Genomic DNA, 23,848 nt, shown 5'->3' on the forward strand with positions numbered 1-23,848 from the left:
AGGTGTGTTCAGGGGAGCCTTGATCAGTTGTTGCAGTGCCTCTTATAAATGGTACAAACTGCTGCCACTATGCATTGGTAGTGAAGAATGTTGAAGCTGGTGGATGGGATGCCAATCAAGTGGGCTGCTTTATTCTGGATGATGTGAAGTTTCTGTTGGAGCTGCACTTATCCAGGCAAGCGGGAAATCTTCCTTTGCACTGTTGACATGTGCTTTGTAGGTGGTGGACAGTGCTTTGGGGAGAAAGAGCTGAGTTTCTTTTGACCTGTTCCTATATCCCCAATAGTCATATGGTTGTTCAATTTATGGTCAATGGTAACCACCAAGATGTTGATTCAGTGAAGATAATGCCACTCAACACCAAGGGATGATGGTTAAATTCTTCCTTTATGGAACTTGTCATTGACTGGAATTTGTATAGTGCACATGTCACTTGCCACTTATCACCTCAGTCTGGATGCTCACTGCATATGGACATAGATTGCTTCAGAATCTGAGGGTTATGATGAACATTGTTCAATAAACAGTGAAGGTCAGATCATTGATTAAACAATTAAAAATGTTTAGGCCTAAGAGACTACCCTGAGGAACCCCTGCAGGGATGTCCTGGAGCTGAGATGATTGACCTTCAACAATCACATCTTCCTTTCTGCTCTCCAGCTATTGTCTCCAGTTTTGCTGGTGCTCCTTGGTACTGAATCTGATTGATGTTGAGGGCAGTTACTCTCATCTCTGGAATTCAGCTCTTTTGTCCATGTTTGGACCATAGCTTAATAAGGTTAAAAACTGAGTGCCCCTGGCAGAAGACAAATTGACCATCTGTGGGCAGGATATTACTTTGCCAGTGCCTCTTGGAGTCATTGAGATGTATAGCATGGAAACAGAATCTTTGGTCCAACCCGTCCATGCTGACCAGATATCCCAACCCAATCTAGTCCTACCTGCCAGCGCCCGGCCCAGATCTCTCCAAACCCTTCCTATTCATATACCCATCCAGATGCCTTTTAAATGTTGCAGTTGTACCAGCCTCCACCACTTCCTCAGGCAGCTCATTCGTACCACCCTCTGTGTGAAAAAGTTGTCCCTTAGGTCTCTTTTATATCTTTCCCCTCTCACCCTAAACCCATGCCCTCTAGTTCTGGACTCCCCGACCCGAGGGAAAATACTTTGTCTATTTATCCTATCCATGCCCCTCATAATTTTGTAAACATGTATAAGATCACCCCTCAGCCTCCGATGCTCCAAGGAAAACAGCCCCAGCCTATTCAGCCTCTCCTTATAGCTCAAATCCTCCAACCCTGGCAACATCCTTGTATATCTTTTCGAAACCCTTCATTAGGCAGAGACTGGTGGAACAATATTTAGCAGGGCTGGATTTGTCCTGCTTTTTGTCTCGAAGACCTAGATGGTCATTTTTTCATATTATCAGGTAAATGCCAGTGTTGTAGCTGTTCTGGAACAGCTTGGCTAGAGATGTGGCAGGTTCTGGAGCACAAGTCGTCAGGACCATTGTCAGAATGTCATTAGGGCCCTTCACAGCATCCAGTATCACGTGGAGTGAATTGAATTGTCTGAAGACTGTCGTCTGTCATTTTAAGATTTTAGGAGGAGGCTGGGTGAAGTAATTTCTCCTTATCTCTGTCCTAAAAGGCCTATCCCTAACCCTGGACTCCCCAGTCATCTGGAACATCCTTTTGTTTCTTCCATGTCTACTCCTGTTAGAATTTTATAGGTTTCTGAGAATCCCCTTTTTCTTCTAAATTTGAGTGATTATAGTCCTAACTGACCCAGTCTCTCGCTGTATGTCAGATGCCCTATGCCAAGAATCAGTCTGGTAAACCATCTTTGTTCTCCCTCTATAGCCAGAACATCTTCCTTCAGGTAAGGAGATGAAAACTGCACACAGTACTCCAGGTGTGGTCTCACGAATGATCTTTACGATTGCAGCAAGACATCCCTTCTCCTGTACTCGAACCCTCTCGCTATGAAGACCAACATACCATTTGCCTTCTTCACTGCCTGCTGGACTTTCATGCTTACTTTTGGTGACTGAAATTAAGAGAGGGTGATAGTGCAAAGTGACTGACAAGGGTTCTGGGCGACATTGGCTTGCTCAGTACGACTGAGAAAGGGATTGTGGAGGACCCGGTGTCTCCAAACGTGACATGACTAAGTGTTTCACTTGTTCCCTCCTCCTTGCACCAAAAACAGAAAGAGAGAGGCTGTTAGAAAATGTAGTTTTGCTTTAGAAATAGCAGAGTCTCAGCAGTGAGGTCGAAGTACTGCTGTTGAGCTCAAAGTGTGGGCTTTGTGAATGTCAGCCTTGGTTGAGGAGGGCATCAAGCATTAAGGTGTGGTCAGGGCAGCTCTTTATTTTTCTATTAATCCAGTATTTACTAGAGAGGTGCTAATGGCACTTAGTGGAGTGAGATGAGAGAGATCAGGGAGAAGTCAAATGTCCCTGACAACTCTGTCTGCAGAAAGTATGTCCACCTGCAGCTTCTCTCAGACCGCATGGATCAGTCGGAGTGGCAGTTGGACTCACTGAGGAGCACACAGAGGCAAATAGGAGTTTTAGGAATGTGGCCACACCAGAAGTTCAACCAAATAGATGGATGACCGCAAGGAAGGGCAGGAAGGCAGTGTAGAAGTCCCAGGTGGCTATTCCTTTCTCAAACAAGGACTATGGGGGGCTGTGGTGTCTCAGGGGAAAGCAACAGCAGCAGCCAGATCGGTGACATCATGATTGGCTCGGTTTTACAGTAGTGAGTGTTGAAGTGTTGGCAAGCAGTCGTCATCGGGATCTCTATAGTCAGGGGCACAGATAGGCATTTCTGTGGCTGCAAGCGAGACTCCAGGATGGTATGTTACCTCCCTGGTGCCAGGGGCAAGTCTTTGAGCAGGCACAGAATATTCTGAAAGGGGATGGTGAGCAGCCAGAGAATGTGGCCCATATTGGTACTAAATAGAATTGGTGAAGAGAGATGAGGTCCTGCAAAGGGAATTTAGGGAGTTAGTTAGGTAGTTGAAAAGCAGGACCTAAACAGTTATAATCTTGGGAAGATAATGCAGTTGAATGCATGGCTAAAGGGCTGGATAAGAGGAGAGGGCTTCATTGGACAGGCACATGAACACTGGATCATTGGGATCTCATCCAGGGCAGGAGGGACCTGTACAAGAAGGCTGTGTTCCATCTGAATTGGAGGGCACCAATGACCTTATAGGGAGATTTGCTAGTGTCACTCAGGAGGCTTTAAACTAGTGTGGTGAGGTGGGGAGACCAGACCACATCACTAGGTCAGTATGTACAGTGATTGAGGCGAAAGCAGAGATTAACTCAAGTAAGTCCAATAGGAAGAACAGGCAGGGCCAAGTTATTGAACATGAATGAATAAAAGAAAACACTTTGGAATATTTTGTGCAGTTCTGTTTACCACACCATAGGAAGGATGTAGAGGCTTTGAAGATGATGGAAAAGAGGTTTGCCAGCATATTGCCTGGATTAGAATGTATTAGCTATAAACTGAGGTTGGACAAACTTGGATTGTTTATAGTAGACTGTTGGAGGCTGAGGAGCAAACTGATAGAAGTATTTAAAATTGAGAGGCATGGATAGTTGGAATCTTTTTCCCAGGGTAGTAATGTCAAATGCTAGGGGATATAGTGATAGGGAGAAAGTTTAAAGGAGATGTGTGAGGCAAGTTTTTACACAGATGGTGTAGATGCCAGGGGAGATGGTAGAAGCTGATACAATAGCAATGTTTGAGAGATATTTACAGGCAGAGAATAAAGGGATATGAACCATTTGCAGGCAGATTGGATTAGTTTAGAATAGCATCATGGTTGGCACAGACAGGAGTAGACCATTCGGCAAGTTAATTCTAGTCTGCCATGGTAATGTCGTTCTTTCTTCTGATATAGTTGGTTAGATGAAATCCCAGAATACATGTGAATAGAATGAGACTGTTGCAGCACAGGGGGAATGCTGCACTGTCAGAGATGACACCTTTCAAAATAGATGTAAAGCCTATTTCAAGGTGGGATGTATAAGATTCTGTTGTTTCATTTGCAGAATAACAAGTGGCTCTGTAATACCCTAGTCAACATTTATCCCTCAACCTGCACCAATCATAAAGATTGAATTTCAGTATCACATTATTATTTGTGTCACACTGTTGCAGGCGAATTGGGTGCTGCATTTACTGACTTTATAATAGTATTAACAAAAGTAATTTAATGTCTCTAAAGTGTTTTGGGATATCTTTGAGTCATGGAATTTTCATAGAAATGCAGGTTTGTCCTTCCTGTTATTCATCCTTCAGCAGTAGGGGGAAGCAGCTCATACCTCCTTTTTGAAGTTCTGTCATTATTATTCTTAATGGCAAGGATATAATGTTTTTGTTTACAGTTCCGTTCTGAGGAAGGGTCACTCTGATTTCTCTCCACAGATGCTGCCAGACCTGCTGGGCTTTTCCAGCAATTTCTGTGTTTGTTTCGGATTTACAGCACCGCAGTTCTTTTGGTTTTTAATTCTTTGCTTAGTTGGCCAGCTTTTGGCCCTCTTTCCAGGCACCACGCCTGAGAGACAAACAGGAGGTGACTCCTGTTTATTTAAAGTTTATTTTTAGTATTGGAATCATCCAGTCATTCTCCATGTGAGAAGGCTGTGGTTTTGTATTGTATTATTATAGTGTTAGTGTGTTGTCTCTATTAGGCTCGTAGAGACACATTGGCAACATGTGGCACATTCTCTTCCAATTATCAGCCATTTCAAATTCAAACAGGCACTAATTCCACTGTAAGAAACAAATAATTTTGAAAAAGTTACTTTTCTTTCATATAAATAACTGAAATCATGATGATGTTAATAGTCTATTTGAATCTTATGATTCCATTTCTAGTTTGTTCAGTTCTCTTAAAATTAAAAGAAGCCTCAAGACGAGGGAGTACTCAGTGAATGGCAGGACGGTAGGAAGCTCAGATGAACAGAGGGTTCTTGGGCTGCTTGTCCACAGATCCCTGAAGTTGGCAGAACAGGTTAATATGGTAATTAAGAAAGCAATGGAACATTTACCTTTATCAACCGTGACATAGACTATAAGAGCATGGAGATTACATTGGAGCTGAACAGAACTTTGGTCAAGTCATGGCTGGAATACTATGTGCATTTCTGGTCACCACACTATAGGAGAGCTATAATTGCACTGGAGGGGTTGCAGAGGAGATTCACCAGAATGTTGCCTGGAATAGAGCAGTTGAGCTATAAAGAGAGGCTGAATAAGCTTTGTTTTCTTTAAGGGTTGTTTTCTTTAGAACAGAGAATGCTGAGATGGGGACCAATAAAAATGTCTAAGATTGAGGAGCATGGACAGGGTGGATAGGAAGCAGCTGTTTGCCTTAGTTAAAGAATCAGTAACAGGAGACATCATTTTAAGGTGTAGCGCAGGAAGCTTAGAGGGGATGTGACAAATTTGTTTTACTCAGAGGACTGCGGAAATCTGGGATGTTTTCCCTGGGAGGGTAGTTGAGGCGGAAAACCTCACAACCTTTAAAATGTCGATGGAATGAGCATCTGAAATTTCATAACATTCAAAGCTGTGGGATGAGTGTAGCTAGGCCGTTACAGAATCAATGGGTTGAAGGGCCTCTTCTACACTGCATGACTATGACTAAAAGTCAAATGAAAATAGGTTTGACTTATAAGAGCAATAATTCTGAGTATTGCAGTCCTGCTGAAAGTGAGCACTAATTAATGATCGTTTAAACTATGTTTGTCAGTAAAATTAGTTAATTGTGGTGGATTATCACTGTATTGGGAATTAGAGATCAAAGTAAACCATGCTATAGGCACAGAGCTCTGTTGCTGAGATGAAATACATGTGAAAATTCCTTCATTCAAAGGCTTTGTCTTGATGATTGACCTCCAAGTACTTTCCATCACCCACTGGTGCTCAGCATGGTCTGGGCTCATTTCTGGGCTGCTTCTCTTCATTTGTTTTCTGTAGTATGTTTACCGCTGTATGTATCTGTACGTTTTCATCAATGGCCTGCTTTGTTGGCAGCATGTGCTGGCGATTGGCAATTTTCCTCTCCTGTTGTTACTTTTGCAAAAGGAAGTGAAAAATCACTGCTAAAGCCACACTATACCCAGTTGTATGGATTTAGCAAAGAGAAGGAACCTGTGCGCAAAGCTTGATTCTGAGGTACTGTACTGCGGCCTGCATCCTCTGGGAACTTTTTGTACAAGTCCAGCCTAGATTTTCTTCTGTAAGAGTAATGTATTAAATTAATTTTGGCTGTCTCAGCCCAGCCTGGAGCCCACAGGAGAAAACTGCTTGAAGTTGGCACTAATTAACATCTAATTGGTAATCCAATTCAGAAAAACATGTATTTGACCTGGGAGGGCTTTGCTGACAATGTAGTTGAAATGCAGACATTTCCTGTTATTCCTGATAATGAGTACAGCAGATATCTTCTGTATTAGTAAAGAATATATTTTAAGATACATTTGATTATGTTACTGGCATACTACTGCAAAACCCTGCGCTAATAATCCATGGTGTAGCAGTTTGAATATCTTTTCCAGATTTTCCAAACTGAGTTGTGAAAAGTTGATATCTTTAAAAGTGACTTCTTTAAAAATCCAGCTTGTTCCAAGATGTCATGTCGGGAAAGAAATGTGCTGTTCTGATCAATGTGGCCTCAACTTGACATCTACCATACTTGCTACCCAGTTTTATCAAATATCTACTAATAATATGAGCCAAATGTTTTTGTATTTGTCAACAGGGATCACAGCCAAGGCCAGCATTCATTGACCATCCCCTTGAAAAGAAGGTAGTGACCTGCCTTCTTGGTTTAAAGAAGGACACTTCCTACTCTAGGGCAACTAGGGATGGACAAACTGCTGACCTCATTGTGTTGACTACTTCCCAAGAATGAAATTTTCAAAAAGGTTGACCTCAAAATTGACATGGATTTTGTTATGGACAGTTTGTAGAATTGCATGCTGTCATATCAATCCATGACTAGGTGGGTAAGGTAATTGTATTGGGGTTGTGGTTTCCTGCATTAGAGATATTGTACATGTCCTTTGGGCCTTAATAATGAGAGTGTTAGACAATAGATTCAAATTTAATGAGATAAAAAGGTAACATTGTACACTGCATTCCTCTTGTGGTTTGTTTCAAATATCGCTTGAGGCAACGTTAGTGCCAATTAGCATTCTCTTATGTGACGTGGGAATTTGAGTACTTACATTCCATTCTTTCCCAGCATATCTTTACAGGGATGTGGAGACAGAGATTTAAGCAATTAAAATTTAGTGCCTCTCTGAAATAAAGAAAGTACTTTTTTTTCCTCCTTCACCTTTCCTTTCCTACCCTGAAATCATGATTGGCTGTGCACAAATGGATGTTGGAAGTGTATGAGACTAAGTGAGTACTCAATTGAGAAGAGCACCACAGTTGAGTTCAGTCTTATTCTCTTTTGCAGTCCACACTTTTTGCCAAGGGTCACTAGTTAGTGGTTTGGAATCGGAACCTCAAATGACTTGATATGTCTCCAGCATATGGATGCTACAGTCAATTATAATAATTGTGGCAGACTCCTATCTGAGATCTGTGAACTCATCTGGAACCTTTTGACCACAGGAGGAAAAAAGTTAAAGGGAAATTATATTTCCATTTCGCTGCATTAGTCACAGTATTTAATTGCCAATTTTGTTTGATTTTCATATTTCTTCAGAAGTTACTCAGAGCAACCATTCCTTGCTTTCCTTCCTTCTGCAAGATTTTTTTGTTGTGATAATTTGGTTTTCGAAATCAGTAACTTTAACTTTACACAATCAATACCCTGTAAGGCTGATGCCATTGCTTCTAATTCTATACAGATCATTCTGCTATAATTTGCATTTCATTAACACAAATTCACTGTAACACGTTTGGGGACACTGTTTCTAAAGCGTGAAGTTTTAAAGCGTGTATTCGTTGTGACGCGATTCTGGCCCCATTAGTTTAAGTGGTGCTGTCATTACACGATTTTCTTCTAACACAGGATTGCACAATACTGCATTATAGCAGAACTGACTGTATAAATTTTCTATCAATGTTGAAATCCTGGCTTTCAGTTTTTGAATTGATTGCATGTTTCAGTCACATCCAAGTGATCTCAGGCATACATGTTGGAAATCATTTAAAATAAAGGCAAAGAGACATCTTTGATGGTTCACTGAGCAAATGTTTCACATAGTATAGGAGAAAAGAAAGCAAGATGTTTATAAAATGCCTTTTTCCACATGAAGACTTCCCAATTATTTTATTGTCAATGAGGTACATTGATCATGTCATCAATGGAAAGTAATTAACATGGCAGTCTACTTGTGCACCTCAAAGTTCCGTCATTGGCTATAAAATGACCACATGTCTATTCATCAATATTATTTGAGTGTGCTTGCACTGAACCGTGTTCGATATCTGTGATATTATACTGTTGGTGATAGTAGCATGTTGACCACAGCCAACAATGTAGAAATCCTGCAGCCTCTTACCTGACCTAATTGGCATCCTCTTTGTGTCGCTGCTCCCTTTCTGACTTGCAGCCATTCCCTCTACCGCAGCTTAGCCGGAGCTTCTTGCCAGGAAATCCCACCCACCTACATCCAGGCTACCAGCTGGAACTGCCACTTGCTGGTCAGAGTGCAGTGCGTGCCCAACACCACCACCTTCAGAAGTTGTGTAGACCATTACCATCCCCAGGACTTGACCCCCTAGAATAGAACTGCCTTTCCTGGCTCTCAGGGCACCAACCACTCCTGAGCTTGGCTCCCTATCTTGTCGTCCTCTGGCCTGAAGGTCACTGGCAATCTCTGAGCTCAGCAGCTCCATTTCAGCGTTGAGGTCAGGGTTCAGCAGGGCATCCTCAGTTGGAAACTTCGTTGATGCAGAAAACAATTCTCAAGGTATATGCATACATTACCATTTTTTGTGAACACAACACACCAACTGAAGACAATTTTAAGGCAGAACAGTGCAAACTATTGGAGCCCATAGTGCCCAGGTGGTTTCCAGTGATGTTGGCTTTGATAACTTGCTGAAACACTGGAAAGCTCTGACAAACAACTTTCAGAATGTAAATGAGGAAAATTACCCCAAAATGCCATCGTTCTGCTTCGTGGATGAGGGATTTTCCAATGAAGCGGCTAAACTTTATTTTCTGTTCCTCAGCAATGCCCTCAAATTAGTTGTCGCCCATGTTGAAACTTGAGATACAGTTGTTCAGTATATGAGCTGATGAACAACATTATAAAGGAAACTGAAAAGAAAGGTTTCAGAAAAGGTTTTGGGACTCGCAGTGTATGATCATTTGAAGTAATTAATGCTGGATATGGCTGGGAAATGGACTAGCAACGTTTTAACCTTTAAAAGAGTCAAGTTGTATTTGAATAATGGAAATAGCAAACAGTTTTTAGATTAGATTAGATTTTCACAACAGAGTATCCAAATTAGTCTTTTTGAAAGGTGTGCACCTTGAAACACTTTGTTGTGGTGTTCAACGTGCAAGCTTAGAGACATTGACATGGATGCACTATATGAAGAATTTGGTGTTGTGCTAAGAGTTACGCCCCCCCCCCCCCCCCCCCCCCCCAGAATGAGTCATGCCAGTCCAATCAGTAGAAGGACCTGAAACATTTCAGCAAAGCCCATTCACAAACATGAAGAAAATCACCTCCTATCAATTCTACATAATCAGACAGTGGTCAGACAGAAGGAGTTTTCTGTATGATAACCACATCTTGAGAGAAATTAGAGAAATTTGTAGGATTTGGAAAATGTGAACAGAGAGCTAAGATCTACATCCATTTTTCAGAGGAGTGAAAAGATATGTACTCTCGAGTTCTTGGGAAACAGAAAATTATGAATGCCACCAGGAACACCCAAAAATATAATTAAAATTTGTAGGTTGCTCCTATGGTGAGAACATTGGCTTTAGATTAGTGATGTTATTGATAATTCTTACATCTGAGTCAGCAGGTCAGGATTCAAGTCCAGACTGCTCCAGAGATGTGTAATAACATTTCTGAAAAGGTTAGCGAACATCTAATTGCAACAGCAGAAGCAGCACCCTGGCTCATTTTAACTATGTCAGCAGCACCCTCAGACAGCGGCTACTCTGGCTTCTAAGTTGACAACTGCAGTCAGAGACACTGTGAAGGGAAATGAAACTGTCACATTAGCATTAGCTCCTGATCTTGAGGCACTGGTTGGGGCAAATTTAGAGAAGTTTTAGTTCAACATCTGGTGGTGTTTGGTGCTAACATTGCCATTCTTTTCCTTAACAACACAAAAGAAAACAAGAGCTAGGATCCTGTCAGATAAAACTGTATTAGCAGTCAAAATCTTTTGAAGATCTTGCAGCAATTACCATTGATTAGTGGTCATTATCCTTTAATGAATTCCAGAAATCAATTCCGTTCAACTAAGGACAAAATTAGGATTGTTAAACATGTATGTAGTGTGTTATTCACTTAATTCTTAGTGGGCAGTGAATAGGTTTGCTAGTGCTATTTGTGTTATGATGAATTAAAAAGCAATCTTACTCAGTAGAAAGGGACATTTTATTTGAGAATAGATTTCAAAAGTCTGAAAACTTTGCACTAAGTATGATGAATGATGAGAACAAATAGAATGTACAATCATTTAAAAAGCATGCAGAAAATGTTCAGGAAATCAGTTTGCTTGAATGTGTATGTAAAGCACTAAAGATATTTTATTTTGACTTCACAGAAATTCTTGTTGAGCTGATTCACCTGTGGATTGAATCTGAGAATCTTGCTTCTCCTCCCAATTGCTTTAGATGCAACATATTCGAGCTCCATTTAGTTGAACAGCTTCCTTTGAGCAGTACGTGATGTAAGTCTTACTTCCTTTTCTAACGACTGCAGTCAAAACCTTCATGCTATAACTGCTTCTTAAATTTCTGTGGTGGGACAAGAAATCAAACAGCCTTCGTTAACTGGACATGAAATTGTAAGTTACCAAGTGTGTGATGTGCTTCATCACAAAAGTGCTGAATGCAGCTGGATTGGTAAAACCGTATCATTTTTGTACTACATTTTATTTGGATTTGGTGCGAGAAGACTGTTGACAGGATTTCCTGGTACAGTTATTTAACAGGCGTGTTTCATTTTCACCATTAAGACAAACTGTTTTAAGTGACACAGAAAGGGTGGGGTTGATCCTGCTTTAGTAACACTGCATATAGCATTGAGAGTATAAAACAATTGTAAAAAATATAGAATATTTATTTTGGGAGCTTGAAGTGCACTATGTTAAATTTGAAATGACCAGGAACTAGAAATGAAAGTAACGTGGAAGAATGAGTAGAAATAATTTGTCAGATCTCTAATGTTACAGTCAGTTTATGTTTGAAAGCGGGCTCTGTTTGTTGCTTTTCTTTTCAAAAATGGATTAAGATTTGCGTTGGACGCTTGTGATTTTGCACTGGAATACTGGGCAATTATAAGTTTAAGGCAGTGCTTCAGTTGAATTATTCTGGTCAAGTCACAAATCATGAGACAAAAACATGGGTGTTATACTGAGAATAAATAATTGCAATTTGTTATTCATAACTGGGGAAAAAAGCCTCTTGTTTAAATTAAAATCTATCTTCTCCAAAAGACTGATTATTTTGTGAACACGTGTGTATTGTCAATGTAACTTTTTTATGTGGTATGCTATGCACATGTCTCTTTAGGGCTCAATGTATCCTTTCAATAACTTTAAGTACTATTTTTTAACTTTGTTGAGCAGCTTTCTCCTGGTTTATTTCATAAACAGGGCCACATGCAACCCTGAAGAAGGATCACTCGACCCGAAAAGTTAACTCTGTTTTCCGTGAGATGCTGCCAGACCTGCTGAGTTTTTACAGAAATTTCTGTTTTTATTTCTGATTTCCAGCATCCACAGTTCTTTGGGTTTTTGTTTTGACACTGGGAATCCTCTTTTTTTTAATTGGGACTGTAAACATCTTCAGAATCAAACGCTAAAATTGTTATGGCAATAATACAGAAACATTTTTCCAAATATCTTTATATCAACAATGATGGATGTTTTCTGTTGAGAGACTTTTAAGTTCACTCTGGTGTACATTGAGAAGGAAGCAGAAGATGTGCCCACAAGGTTCAAGTGCCTACAAACATTGACCTCCCACATTAGATCTTGTGGAAAATTTTTAAGTGACTTCAGTAAAAATTTATAAGATTTATTTTAAAAATTGATTGGTTTGGTGTGATTTGGCTGAATACTAGGTGTAATTATTAACTTCCTGTGCAAACTTTGTTCCATTGTTGTGCAAATAAAACTAGTTAGGAACAAAATCAACCACGAAAATACAGACCATTCATGGTAGTTGTAAAAAAAAAGTGACATCTTTTGTAGTCAGGTGTTGTTAGCTTCTATCACTATCATGATGTAGCCTCTTTTTAAAAAATTAAAAATGATGCAAAATAAAATAAGGAAGTTGAAAACTACTGGAAAAATTCCTTTGTGTCAGCCTTCACAGAAGAAGATAATCAACCTAACTTTCCTGAAAAACTAATGAATCAAGGCAGAATCACAGACTCGATCTCATTAAACTTAAAAGTGAGGACAAGCTTTCAAAAAAATAGATGTGGGAGACTTACAACCCTTTGAACTGACAGGTTCCATTACGGGATTTTAAGGGAAGGTGATATAGCACTAGGTTAGGGATCTAGGAACCTGGGTTTGAATCCCACCATAGCAAATATGGAACTTGAATTTTAAAAGGATTGACGTTTGAAGTCTAATGATGACCACTATCAATTGTTAAAAACACATCTGGCTCACAAAAGCATCCTAATGTCCTTTCACGAAGGATATTGCACCCGGGCCAAATGTAACTCCATTCCCACAATAATACATTTGACTCTTAACTACCTGTGAAATGGCCTAGCAAGCCATCATAGTCTTATAAACTAAAGTTTGAAAAAAATGAATGCATTCGGATGGTCCACCTGGCACCAACCAAGGCACTGGAAACATAAAAGACAATCACAAACCTGTCAACCCTGCGAAATCCTCCTGAATAATATCTGGGGGTTAGTTCCAGAATTTGGAGCACTGTCCCAGTTGGGAGGGAGCTGCCCTGGGAGTCCTCAACATTAACTCTGGAACCCAAGAAGTGTCACAGCAGAAGGTCCAATATAGGCAAGGAAATCTTCTGCTGATTACCACATAGACCCCTCCTCCCCTGCCACTCAGCAGGTGAATCAGTACTCCTCCACATTGAACACCACTTAGAGGAAGCATTGAGGGTGGTAAAGGCACAGAATGTACCCTTGATGGGGGATTTCAACGTACACCACAAGAGTGGGTTGGCAGCAGCACTACTGGTCGAGCTGGTTGGGTCCTAAAGGACAAAGCTGTAAGACTGTATCTGCAGAAGGTGGTGAGGGAACCAAAAAAGGGAAAAACATACTTGACCTAATCCTTACCAATCTGCCAGCTGCAGATGCATCAGTCTGTGACAGTATCAGTAAGAGTGACCATGGCATAGTCCTTGTGAAGACAAAGTTCTACCTTCACATTGAGAATCCCCTCCATCATATTGTGTGGCATTATCACTGTGCTAAATGGGATAGACCTCAAACAGATCACCCAGGCCTACCTAAAAATGAAGTGTCAATCTGATGAAACTGCAAAACAAAACTACTTGTAAGCCAAACAAGTAGTTTGGCAAATGTTAGACAGTGCTAAGCAATTTCACAAAGCAATGGATCAGATCTAGAGTCTGTAGTCTTGCTACATTCAGTTGTGAATGGTAGTGGAGAATTAAACAACTCACTGGAGGAGGTGGTTCCACAAACATCCTCATCCTCTATGATGGAAGAGCCCAATGCATCAGTGCAAAACAAAAGGCTGAAGCATTCACAACAATCCCAACAAAGCCAGAAGTACCAAGTGGATATTCCATTTCAGCCACCTTTACTTGTACCCAGCATCAGAGATACCAGTCTTTAGTCCATTTGATTCACTCTGTGTGAGATTAAGAAACAATTGTAAATACTTGATACTCTAAAGGCTATGGGCCCTGACAATCAAACATGGGGAAAAAGAGTTGAATTCCAGAGATGAAGTGAGGCTAACTGCCTTTCACACTTGACTGAGTGTAGGCTCAATGAGCCCTAGCAAAACAGAACTCATTGGGAATCAGAGAGAAAGCTCTCTACTGGTTGGAGTCAGATGTGGCACAAAGAAACATGGTTGGGGTAGTCGGAGGTCAGTTATCTCAGCTTCAGGACATCTCTGCAGGAATTACTCAAGTTCATGTCTCAGATATTTTCAGCTGCTTCTTCAATAACCTTCCCTCCATCATAAAGTCAAAAGTTGAGATGTTCGCTAATGATTGCGCAATGTTCAGTACCGTTTGTGACTCCTCAGACACTAAAGCTGTCCATGTAAAAGTGCAGCAAGACATGGATAATATCCAGGCTAGGGCTGATAAGTAACATTTGTGCTACACAAATGCCAGAAATGACCATCTCCAGCAAGAGAGAATCTAACCATCACCGCTTGACATTCAGTGGCATTATTGTCACTATCAACATTCTGGGGGGTTATTATTGACGAGAAACTGAACTAGTCATACAAGTCCTATGGCTACAAGAGCAGGTTAGAAACTAGGAATCCAGCAGCAAGTAACTCTATCAGACTCCCCAAAGCCATCTACATGTCAGGAGTGTGAGGGAATGCTCCCCACTTGCCTGGATGAGTGCAGCTCCAACAACACTCAAGAAGCTTGACACCATCCAGGACAAAGTAGCCTGCTTGATTGGCACCACATCCATAACCGCTTGTCGTTCTAACATTTTTAGTGCTGTTCACATTATTTTGCACTGTGAGGCTTGAATTATCTACTTTTCAATTTTATTATTTCCCATTCTAGTTTTTTTGCCCTTGTTTCCCATCCCTGCCATTTTAGTTTAAACCCTTCCCGACTGCACTCATGAATACTCATGAATACCCTCCCAGACCAGCAATGTTTGGTTAGAACCCTGGGATAGGTTGGGGGAAGGGTCCAAGTGGGATGCTCTTTGAAGAGTTGGTATAGATTTGATGGGCCAGTTGACCTTTATCTGCACTGTAAGGATTCTATGACTTTCTGATAAAAAAGAATGATGAATGGTAACTCCAGCAGATGAAAGGCATTGTACATTGAGAAAAAACTTGGAAACATTTAGACATTTTCAGCAGAGGTGATATGAACTTGAGTTAATGAACAATACATTCAAATTGGAAGTTATTTACTCAAATTATTTCCAACATTAACAGATAAAGTAATCAATGCTATAACTTGAAAGAGATCAGGAGTGTTTAAAATATTTTGGATGTTGGGTTAGATGAATGGGAATTGCAGCACAAAATTATTACTTTTCCCGAGATTTCTCTTGGGATTCTTGAGGGCCTTTATTTTCGGGGGCTACTTTGTTTCTCAGAGGCTCCTTTTTCATTCTCGTGAACTCTTTATGACATGATTCAGTCTCCTGTAGTTCTTTGTGGTTGTATTGACATATGGGTTTTTGGACTCGCCCAGCAGCAGAGTTAGACGAATTCATAAATAGCCTCAATTAGTGTAAACCTTCCATTAAATTTAAAGCCACACCACAAGACCATTGGCATAAATTAGCAACAAATGTTTGTTTCAAAATAACTGACACACTCTTCTACGCACAAAATGTCATCATGCTAAGCATTCATTCCAGACTGACTCACAACTAACTCATTCCCATTGTGTATTCACAAAGCTGGAAGTTGTTAAACAGCAGTTGTTACTCCTTTTGCTACATTTCAGATCTCAATCATTGATTTAAATTCAGCAATTAACACGATTAACATTACAATACCATCCATTTCATATTTCCTCATACAGTAGCTCCTGAACATATACAGACTTCAGTTAGAAATACCACGTTTATTTCCAAGTAATTCATTACCTCAAGCATTTCACATTTTTCTGATTTTCGATAGTTGTATCCCTTTCTTGACATGTTTAAATTTGTTCTTTATTTGCAGCCTCTTTTTTAGTTTCCTCACTTTCTATCTCTCGCCCTTTTTGTAACATCCCTTATACTTCCCTACAGCCTTCCCCTGTCTCAGACTTCCCCCAGTGCAGCTTCCCTTTACTCCTTCTGTTTCTTTCTCTCCCTTCCTCTTTTTACCTCTCTCTCTCTCTGTCGCCTTCTATGTCTGTCTCCTTCCTTTCACTTGCAGTCTATTCCTCTCTTTTTCCTACTGCCTCCCTCTCGCCCTTGTTACAGCCTCCCTGTCATGCCTTATCCCTCTAGCTGTGTCCTTGTTTTGGCTTACCCTCTCTTTCTCAGCCCCACTACAATCATCTCCTTCCCTTCTACTGTAATCTGAGATGGCTACCTTGGTCAACAGGTGTCTGCTTCTTGATCCCTGCTGCACCCCAACTCTTCCACCGTTACATTAATGACTGTATAAGTGCAGCGTTCTGCACCCAGTAAACTGGAGCAGTTCATCAACTTCACCCACAACTTCCACCCCACTCTCAAGTTCACTTGGTCCACTTGGACCAAGTGTTCACTTGGACACCTCCCTCCCCTTTCTCGACCTCACCATTTCCATCTCTGGTAACAGTCTGCAGACAGACATCTACTACAAACCTACAGTCTCCCATAACTACCTGGACTTCACCTCCTCCCACTCAATATCCTGTAAAAATTCCAACCCATTCTCCCAATTCCTCTGTCTCCGCTGCATCAGCTTGGATGAGGAGACATTCCACTCATGAGCATCCCAGGTGTCCACCTATTTTGAGCAATGTGCTTTTCTTCCCTCCGTCATCCTGATAGCCCTCCACCGCACCACCTCCATTCCCTGTTCCACTGCTCTAAACCAACCCCCCCCCCCAGCCAGTGCAAGGACAGAGTCCCTCTTGTCCTTAACTACCACCTCACTAGTCTCTGAATCCAACACATCATCACATCATGCAGAAACAATTCCACCAACTCCAAGTAGCCCCACCACTGAGAACATCTCCTTTCTCCACCCTCCCCTCCCCCCCCAAGTCTTCTGCAAGGACAGTTCCCTCCAACAGTCCTTGGCTCATACCACCCCTGCCACTGAACTCTCAGGTATCTTCCCCTGCAACTAGAAAGGGTGCAAAACCTGCGGGTACACCCCACCCTCCTCACCTCCATCCAGGGCCCCAAATGGTCCTTCTAGGTTAGGCAGATGTTCACCTGCCTCTCTTCCAAAGTGATTCACTGCATCAGGTACTCCCGGTGTGGTCTTCTCTACATCGGGGAGACCAAACGTAAACTTAGGGAACGGCTCACTGAACGTTGCAACCGGGCTTGCAGGGGCCGACTAGATCTCCCAGTCACCACCCATTTCAATTCCCCCAACCAGTCCCTTTCCGACATGACCATCCTTGGCCTCCTCCATTGCCAAAACAAACCACAGTGCCTACTGGAGGAACAACAGCTTATCTTCCGCCTGGGTACCCTACAACCCGGAGGACTCAACATTGAGTTCTCCAATTTCAAATAATCTCCCTGCCATGCCCCGACTCCCTTCTCAGCTTCTCCCCCTCACTGCCACTGCTCCCTGTCACCAAGCAGATCCATTCCTCCCATTGACCAATCAGGTTGTACCCTTTACCTGTCTTCACCTATCCCCACTTCACCACTATGCCCCCACCTCTCTCTTTATCTGCAGCCTCCCCCACAACCTGAAGAAGGATTACACCCGAAATGTTGACTTCTACATCTCCTTATGCTGCCTGGCTTGCTGTGTTCTTCCAGCTCCCTGCCTGTCTACTCCTGATCTATCCAGGCTCAACAAGAAGACAGCTGGCTCTTTGTGCTCCCTGGAGACTGCCTCACTGTTAGCAATGACTTACTGAGCTGTTCACTGCTCCTCAAAACACAGGTTGTTTCTCTCCTGGGTTTGTTGATTCAGTTCACTGGTGAACCTATCGGCAATAAGCGATTAAAGGAGGTGCAGTTCCTCACCCGCTTCCTTCATGGGGAAATATATCTCTTATTGGTCACCCTGAAAGTGAATTTTCCCAAACAATTGGGAAGTTTCAGGCATACGTTCCACATTTGAGGCCTGGTGAAATTATCTTACAGTCATAGATTCATACAGTCCAAATTGTTCACACTGACCAGACAGCCCAATCTGACCTAGTCTCATTTGCCAGCATTTGGCTCATATCCCTGTAAACCCTTCCTATACATATCATCCAGATGGCTTTTAAAAGTTGTACTCCCCTCCAGCATTTCCCCTGGCAGTTTGTTTGGTAGACACACACACCGCCCTCTGCATGAATAAGTTACCCCTAAAGTCCTTTTTTAAATCTTGCCCCTCTCACCTTAAACCTGTGCCCTCTAGTTTTTGATTACCCCACCAGATGAAAAAGACCTTGATTATTTACCCTATCCATATGCCTCATGATTTTATAAACCTCTATAAGGTCAACCCTCAGCCTCTGGTGCTGCAGGGAAAACAGCCCCAGCCTATTCAGCCTCTCTCCATATCGCAAACCCTCCAGCTCTGGCAACATCCTTGCAAATCTTTTCTGTATCCTTTCAAACTCCTTCCATAGAAGGGCGACCAGAATTTTATGCAGCATTCTAAAAGTAGCCTAACCAGTGTCCTGTACAGCCACAACAATAGGGAAGGTTTGGAGGCATATGGGCTGGGTGCTGGCAGGTGGGACTAGATTGGGTAGGGATATCTGGTCAGCATGGATGGGTTGGACCGAAGGGTCTGTTTCCATGCTGTACATCTCTATGACGTCCCAACTCTTGTTGCGTCGAATGGCCTGTTTCCACACTGTAGATAATCTAATCTAATCTTAAACTCATCGATTAGCCAAATGTCTTTTTGTGTTTAACTTTCTTGTTATCTTGCACTTCACTTTTGGAAAGATAGATTGGCACTTGATTATCAGAATGCTGCAGGATTTTGGAGGGTTAAGTTATTTGGACAGTCTCATAAATCTGATTTGGATTATCTTGGTTTTTGAAGATTGAGGTATGATTTGATTGAATTGTTCAAGGTCATCCAAAGACGTGGATGTGGATAGGGACATTTGGATAAATTCATGAATAGAAAGGTTTGCAAGGATACGAACCAGGAACAGGCAGGTGGGGCTAGTTTAGTTTGGGATTACGTTCAGCATTAACTGTTTGGACCAAAGTGTCTGTGCTGTATGACTCCATGAGTGTTGGCTTAGGTGGATTGGCCATACTAAATTGCCCCATAGCGTCCAGGGATGTGCAGGCTAGGTGGTTTAGCCTTGATGAATGAGGGTTTAAGGGGTTAGAGTCTGAGTGGGATGCTCTTCAGAGGGTCAGTGCAGACTCGATGGGCTGATTGGTCTCTTTCTGCGCTGTAAAGGATTCTGTGTTAAAAATATTCAATGAGGTAGATATGGAGAAACTATTCCTACAGGTGGACGACTCAAGATGAACTGACAGAATCTAAAATTAGAGCTAAACCATTTATGTGTGGAGTTAGAAAGCACATTATAAAACAAAATGCAATAGGAATATTGAATTTGTAGCAAAACGTTGTTGATGCCAGGATAACTTGAAGCTTTTTAAACATATTTTTGTTTGGTAAGATTATGAAGAGTTCTATAACAAAAGGGAGTTAAATCAAGTATTGGTGTTGATCAGTTTCATCATTAATTCATCACAACTTTTTTTTTAGATTAGATTACTTACAATGTGGAAACAGGCCCTTCGGCCCAACAAGTCCACACCGCCCCGCCGAAGTGCAACCCACCCATACCCCTACATCTACCCCTTACCTAACACTACGGGCAATTTAGCATGGCCAATTCACCTGACCTGCCCATCTTTGGACTGTGGGAGGAAACCGGAGCACCCGGAGGAAACCCACGCAGGCACGGGGAGAACGTGCAAACTCCACACAGAGAGTCGCCTGAGGCGGGAATTGAACCCGGGTCTCTGGCGCTGTGAGGCAGCAGTGCTAACCACTGTGCCACCGTGCCGCCCACTAATTAACCTATAATTTTCATTAAATGATTTAACTTATTTATGTTCAAATGGTAATCTTCATGTTACAAAATAAATATTCAATACATATTTGCCTACTAGAAACAAAGTGAACAGAATTAGGAATTAACTGAGTCGGTTAGCTTTAAGGGCTAAGTGATCTACTCTTATTTCAGTTTGAGCATGATTATTCCCTGAAGTGGTCATGACCATAATCTTAAACCTCCATGAAGACCAGTCTTTTAGGTTTAATGTTATTGAGCCATTCCATTTCACAAGTTTACATTAGACTTAATAAGAGTAAGTTGTTGTTCTCTAATGTGTAGGAACCTCAGACAACTCATGCACTCATTATTAATTGAAATGGGCTGTAGATCTGACAAAACAAAATGACAGTTAATGCCAACTGGACTTCATTATGGACTACGTTCCAGTGAATATAATAGAAATTTGTCAGGAAACTTAACTTACAATAGATTTATACAAATGTACTCAAACTAAAGACACAATATGATTTTGTGCACTTAAATAAATAATTATAGAGATATTTTCATGAATCATTTTAATCACACAATTGGTTAATTGGATAATTGCTTTGAACATTACATCAAAAAAAAGTTCAACCTGAAAGTTTCATTTTAAATTCTACAGCCAGTGTTTATTTGCCACCCCAAGCCATTCCTCTGAAGCTAGTTAAAAAGAGGTAGCTTTTAATTCTCTGTATTTTTATACATGCTAATCTTCAGAGTTTTGCAGAGGTGTATAAATATAGCCTGGCATTTCACCACTTCTGTTTAACAGCAGCTTCTCCTTTAACACATTAATTATGCATGTTTCCATGCCATCTCTCTCCACCTAGGGTGTGCATGTTCATTGTAGGGTGAATCGAATCCAGATTTACTTTTGAATCTTCTTCCCTAAGGGGATACAGAGCTGTTAGGGCAGGGAGCCAGAATTCCATACAGAAACCCAAATTAAAATTTCAAACCTGCTAATCTACGAAGGTGTAATGAGGCATAGATGGAGACGTGGGAGGTTTAATTGGTGTAATCAGGGGGACTGCATGCAAAGGCAGACAATCTAGCCTTCAGGAGTATTATGCAATTTTCCTGAGCAGATTATAATGCTTATCACAAAAGCATTGGTGTATTTACCTCTACTTCCATTGGTTTTTGTGTTTGGAATATGTTGCTCAGACTTTGATACAGCCTACAGACTTCAGGCTGTTTCCTGACAGCACATTTTAACTCTCAGTCATTAGTCTGTCGTAAAATGTGGGAAATATAAACAAGGAAGTCTGTCAGGACTGCAGTACAGATTTTTGGTTTAAAACTTTTACATGCAGTTACGCACTTTGCTGGTGATTGAGAGTAGTCTAATAGGGTGGTAATTGTCTGAATTTAAGAACAGGTCCTTTTCCACATTGCTAGGTCAGTGCTGGTGTTGTATCTGTACTGGAACAGCTTTACCCAGGGCACAACTCATTCTGGAGCACATCTTTAGTACTATTGCCAGAATGTTGTCAGCGCCCATAGCTTTGGTGTGTAGTTATCAATTAGTCAACCAGGAAGCTTAACCCAATAACCCATGGTGTTTAATTTTAAAATGAACATATGTGCAGATTAATGTTCTTTCAAAGATTTCTTCATATTGGGTGATTTATAATTAGTTTGTGTCAATGGCAGCTTAAATTTGATTTTGGAAATGAGAATTCTGTTTGAACTTTGTGTGGTTGTGAATGGTCTGTTTATTTCATGGTAGTCAATCCAGATTCCTGAGCAGCTCCATGGATGTACACCTGAGAGGATGCACTCTCTGTCTCCCATTTTTCCGATACTCTCTCTGACATCACACGCGTCCCACTTTATTTCGACTGACACATGCCTATTCCATCTCTCCTACCAGTTTGGCCTTTCCCTCCCACATCTGGTCAGTATGTTGCTTGTCTGTGACACAAGAATGCACATGTTTAGGAGAGTAGGTGCAGTATGGAAGGAAAGGGATCTTCTGATGCACTAGTAGTGTCCCTGCTTCAGAACTAGAAGGCCTAGATTCAAGGCCCACCTCTTACAGAGATAGGTAACAACATCTCTGAACAAAATCACGAGAAAATATCTGGAATATGAAAGGATTGGCTCCTTGTGGCACAGTGATAGTATCCCTACCTCTGAGTCAAGAGGCCTTAAATTCAAGGCCCACAAGATCAAGAAGTGTGTCATAAAATCTCTGAAAAGGTTGATTGGAAAATATCTGAAATATGAAAGGAGCAGGGAGGGTGCGCTTGTCCTTATGAGCTGTTACTGTGCAGTCATAATGTCCCTATTTCTGAGCCAAGTTCAAGTTCACCTGATCTAGAAGTGTGTCGTAACATCTATGATTCAAAATATCTAAACATCCATTCATCTTGCCAAACTGAGAACTGTAGTTCACAGAATCTGGTATCTCATCAATTATCAGATAACCTATGGACTCCAGGTTGGTGTTGTAACTGTCAATTCTTGCTCAGTCATTGCCGGCATCCTATGTATATAATCAATAACCAAATCTGCATCATAAATGTGCCTATCATAAAGTATTAGATGTTTCTTCAGATGGTGTCCATGGATTGATTTCACTGTAGGCTGCGAGTGTTTCTCTGGTCACCATCAGTGGTTGTGTCCATTGAGCTTGTGAAATTCTGTTATCATGGGCCATTCGGTTGACATCTAGGCTATTGAAAGCTGTTGAGTAAGGAGTGTTTGTGTTGCATTCCAGTCCACAGCTGGCACTCAGACACTATGTAGATCCCATCACTTTTATCCTTCTCAGCCTTTCCATACCCTTTACAGATTAGCTGGCTGTCAGGGAATTTTTGTGTCTGTCTTTTCCTCCCAAACACCTTGAACTATAAAACCCAGACTGTTCTTGCCTTCTGAAGCACAGTCTGTCCTGGGCTGAGAGGTCTTGCTGAGTTCCTTGGTCCTCTAGTGTAGTGCATTTGCACTTCCCGCCATTCTGACCAAACTGTTCCAATCGCAGGTTCCCTGTCTCCTGTTCTTGCCACTTCCTCATTCACCAACACTCTCCCTCCTTTGGTTACTGCTCCTCTAGTCATAACTGTACCTTATTCCCAGCTTTTCCATGTAAGGCTTGACCATCCATCCCTTCTTTGCCAACACACCCCCCCTGCCCACCCACTACCATAATTGTACTTGAATGCAATGTTGTGAGCTCGCTCTTTAATACAATGCAAGATATATTGTAGACTGCTGCACAGCCATGCAAACAATGTAGTGAGAATGCCTGAGAGCACTGTTCCTTCTCTGACAGTTATTTCATAACTCTCATGATGTGATTCTGTGAGGGCATTGCATGGCTATATTGTAATCTAAATAGTGTCCCTCCACACACTGAGCTTATTATTCACAAAGTATATCTGTAATAGAAATTGAAAGGGTGGCTTTCCAATGAAATAGTTGACCTCCAGTGGCAGGTGGGCTAGAAACCAGACAGTGGTGGGGGTGGAAACGGTGGTGAGAATTTCTTTTCACACAGCATTTTGTTAAAATTGGGAATGTATTGCCTGTAAAGGTGGTGAAGCAGAATAAGTAGTACTGTTCAAAAGGCAATTGCACAAATACTTAGAGAGAAAAATTGCAGAGAGATGACAATAAACAGAGGAATGAGACTGGGATGATCCTTCTAAAGAGGAACAGGAAGGACAGGAATAAGGGGCTAATTGTTCTCCAATTGTGTTGCATGATTCTGTTTTTTAACCCTGGACAGAGTCTGGAA

The 23,848-nt window shown here is 41.5% G+C and overlaps 1 protein-coding gene across 11 annotated transcripts in view; it reads left to right on the forward strand.

Moving 5' to 3' along the window:
- Positions 1-23,848, forward strand: part of elmo1 (engulfment and cell motility 1 (ced-12 homolog, C. elegans)) — a 281,631-nt gene that overhangs the window by 12,665 nt on the left and 245,118 nt on the right. For 7 of the 11 annotated variants that reach the window (XM_072560697.1, XM_072560695.1, XM_072560693.1 and 4 more), the window contains one exon: positions 10,785-10,910. The gene's annotated coding sequence lies outside the window, so the exon portion shown is untranslated. The other 4 variants (XM_072560702.1, XM_072560704.1, XM_072560698.1 and 1 more) reach the window with 3 other exon arrangements.

The sequence above is a fragment of the Chiloscyllium punctatum genome, chromosome 41, assembly GCF_047496795.1.
Source record: "Chiloscyllium punctatum isolate Juve2018m chromosome 41, sChiPun1.3, whole genome shotgun sequence".
NCBI lineage: Eukaryota > Metazoa > Chordata > Chondrichthyes > Orectolobiformes > Hemiscylliidae > Chiloscyllium > Chiloscyllium punctatum.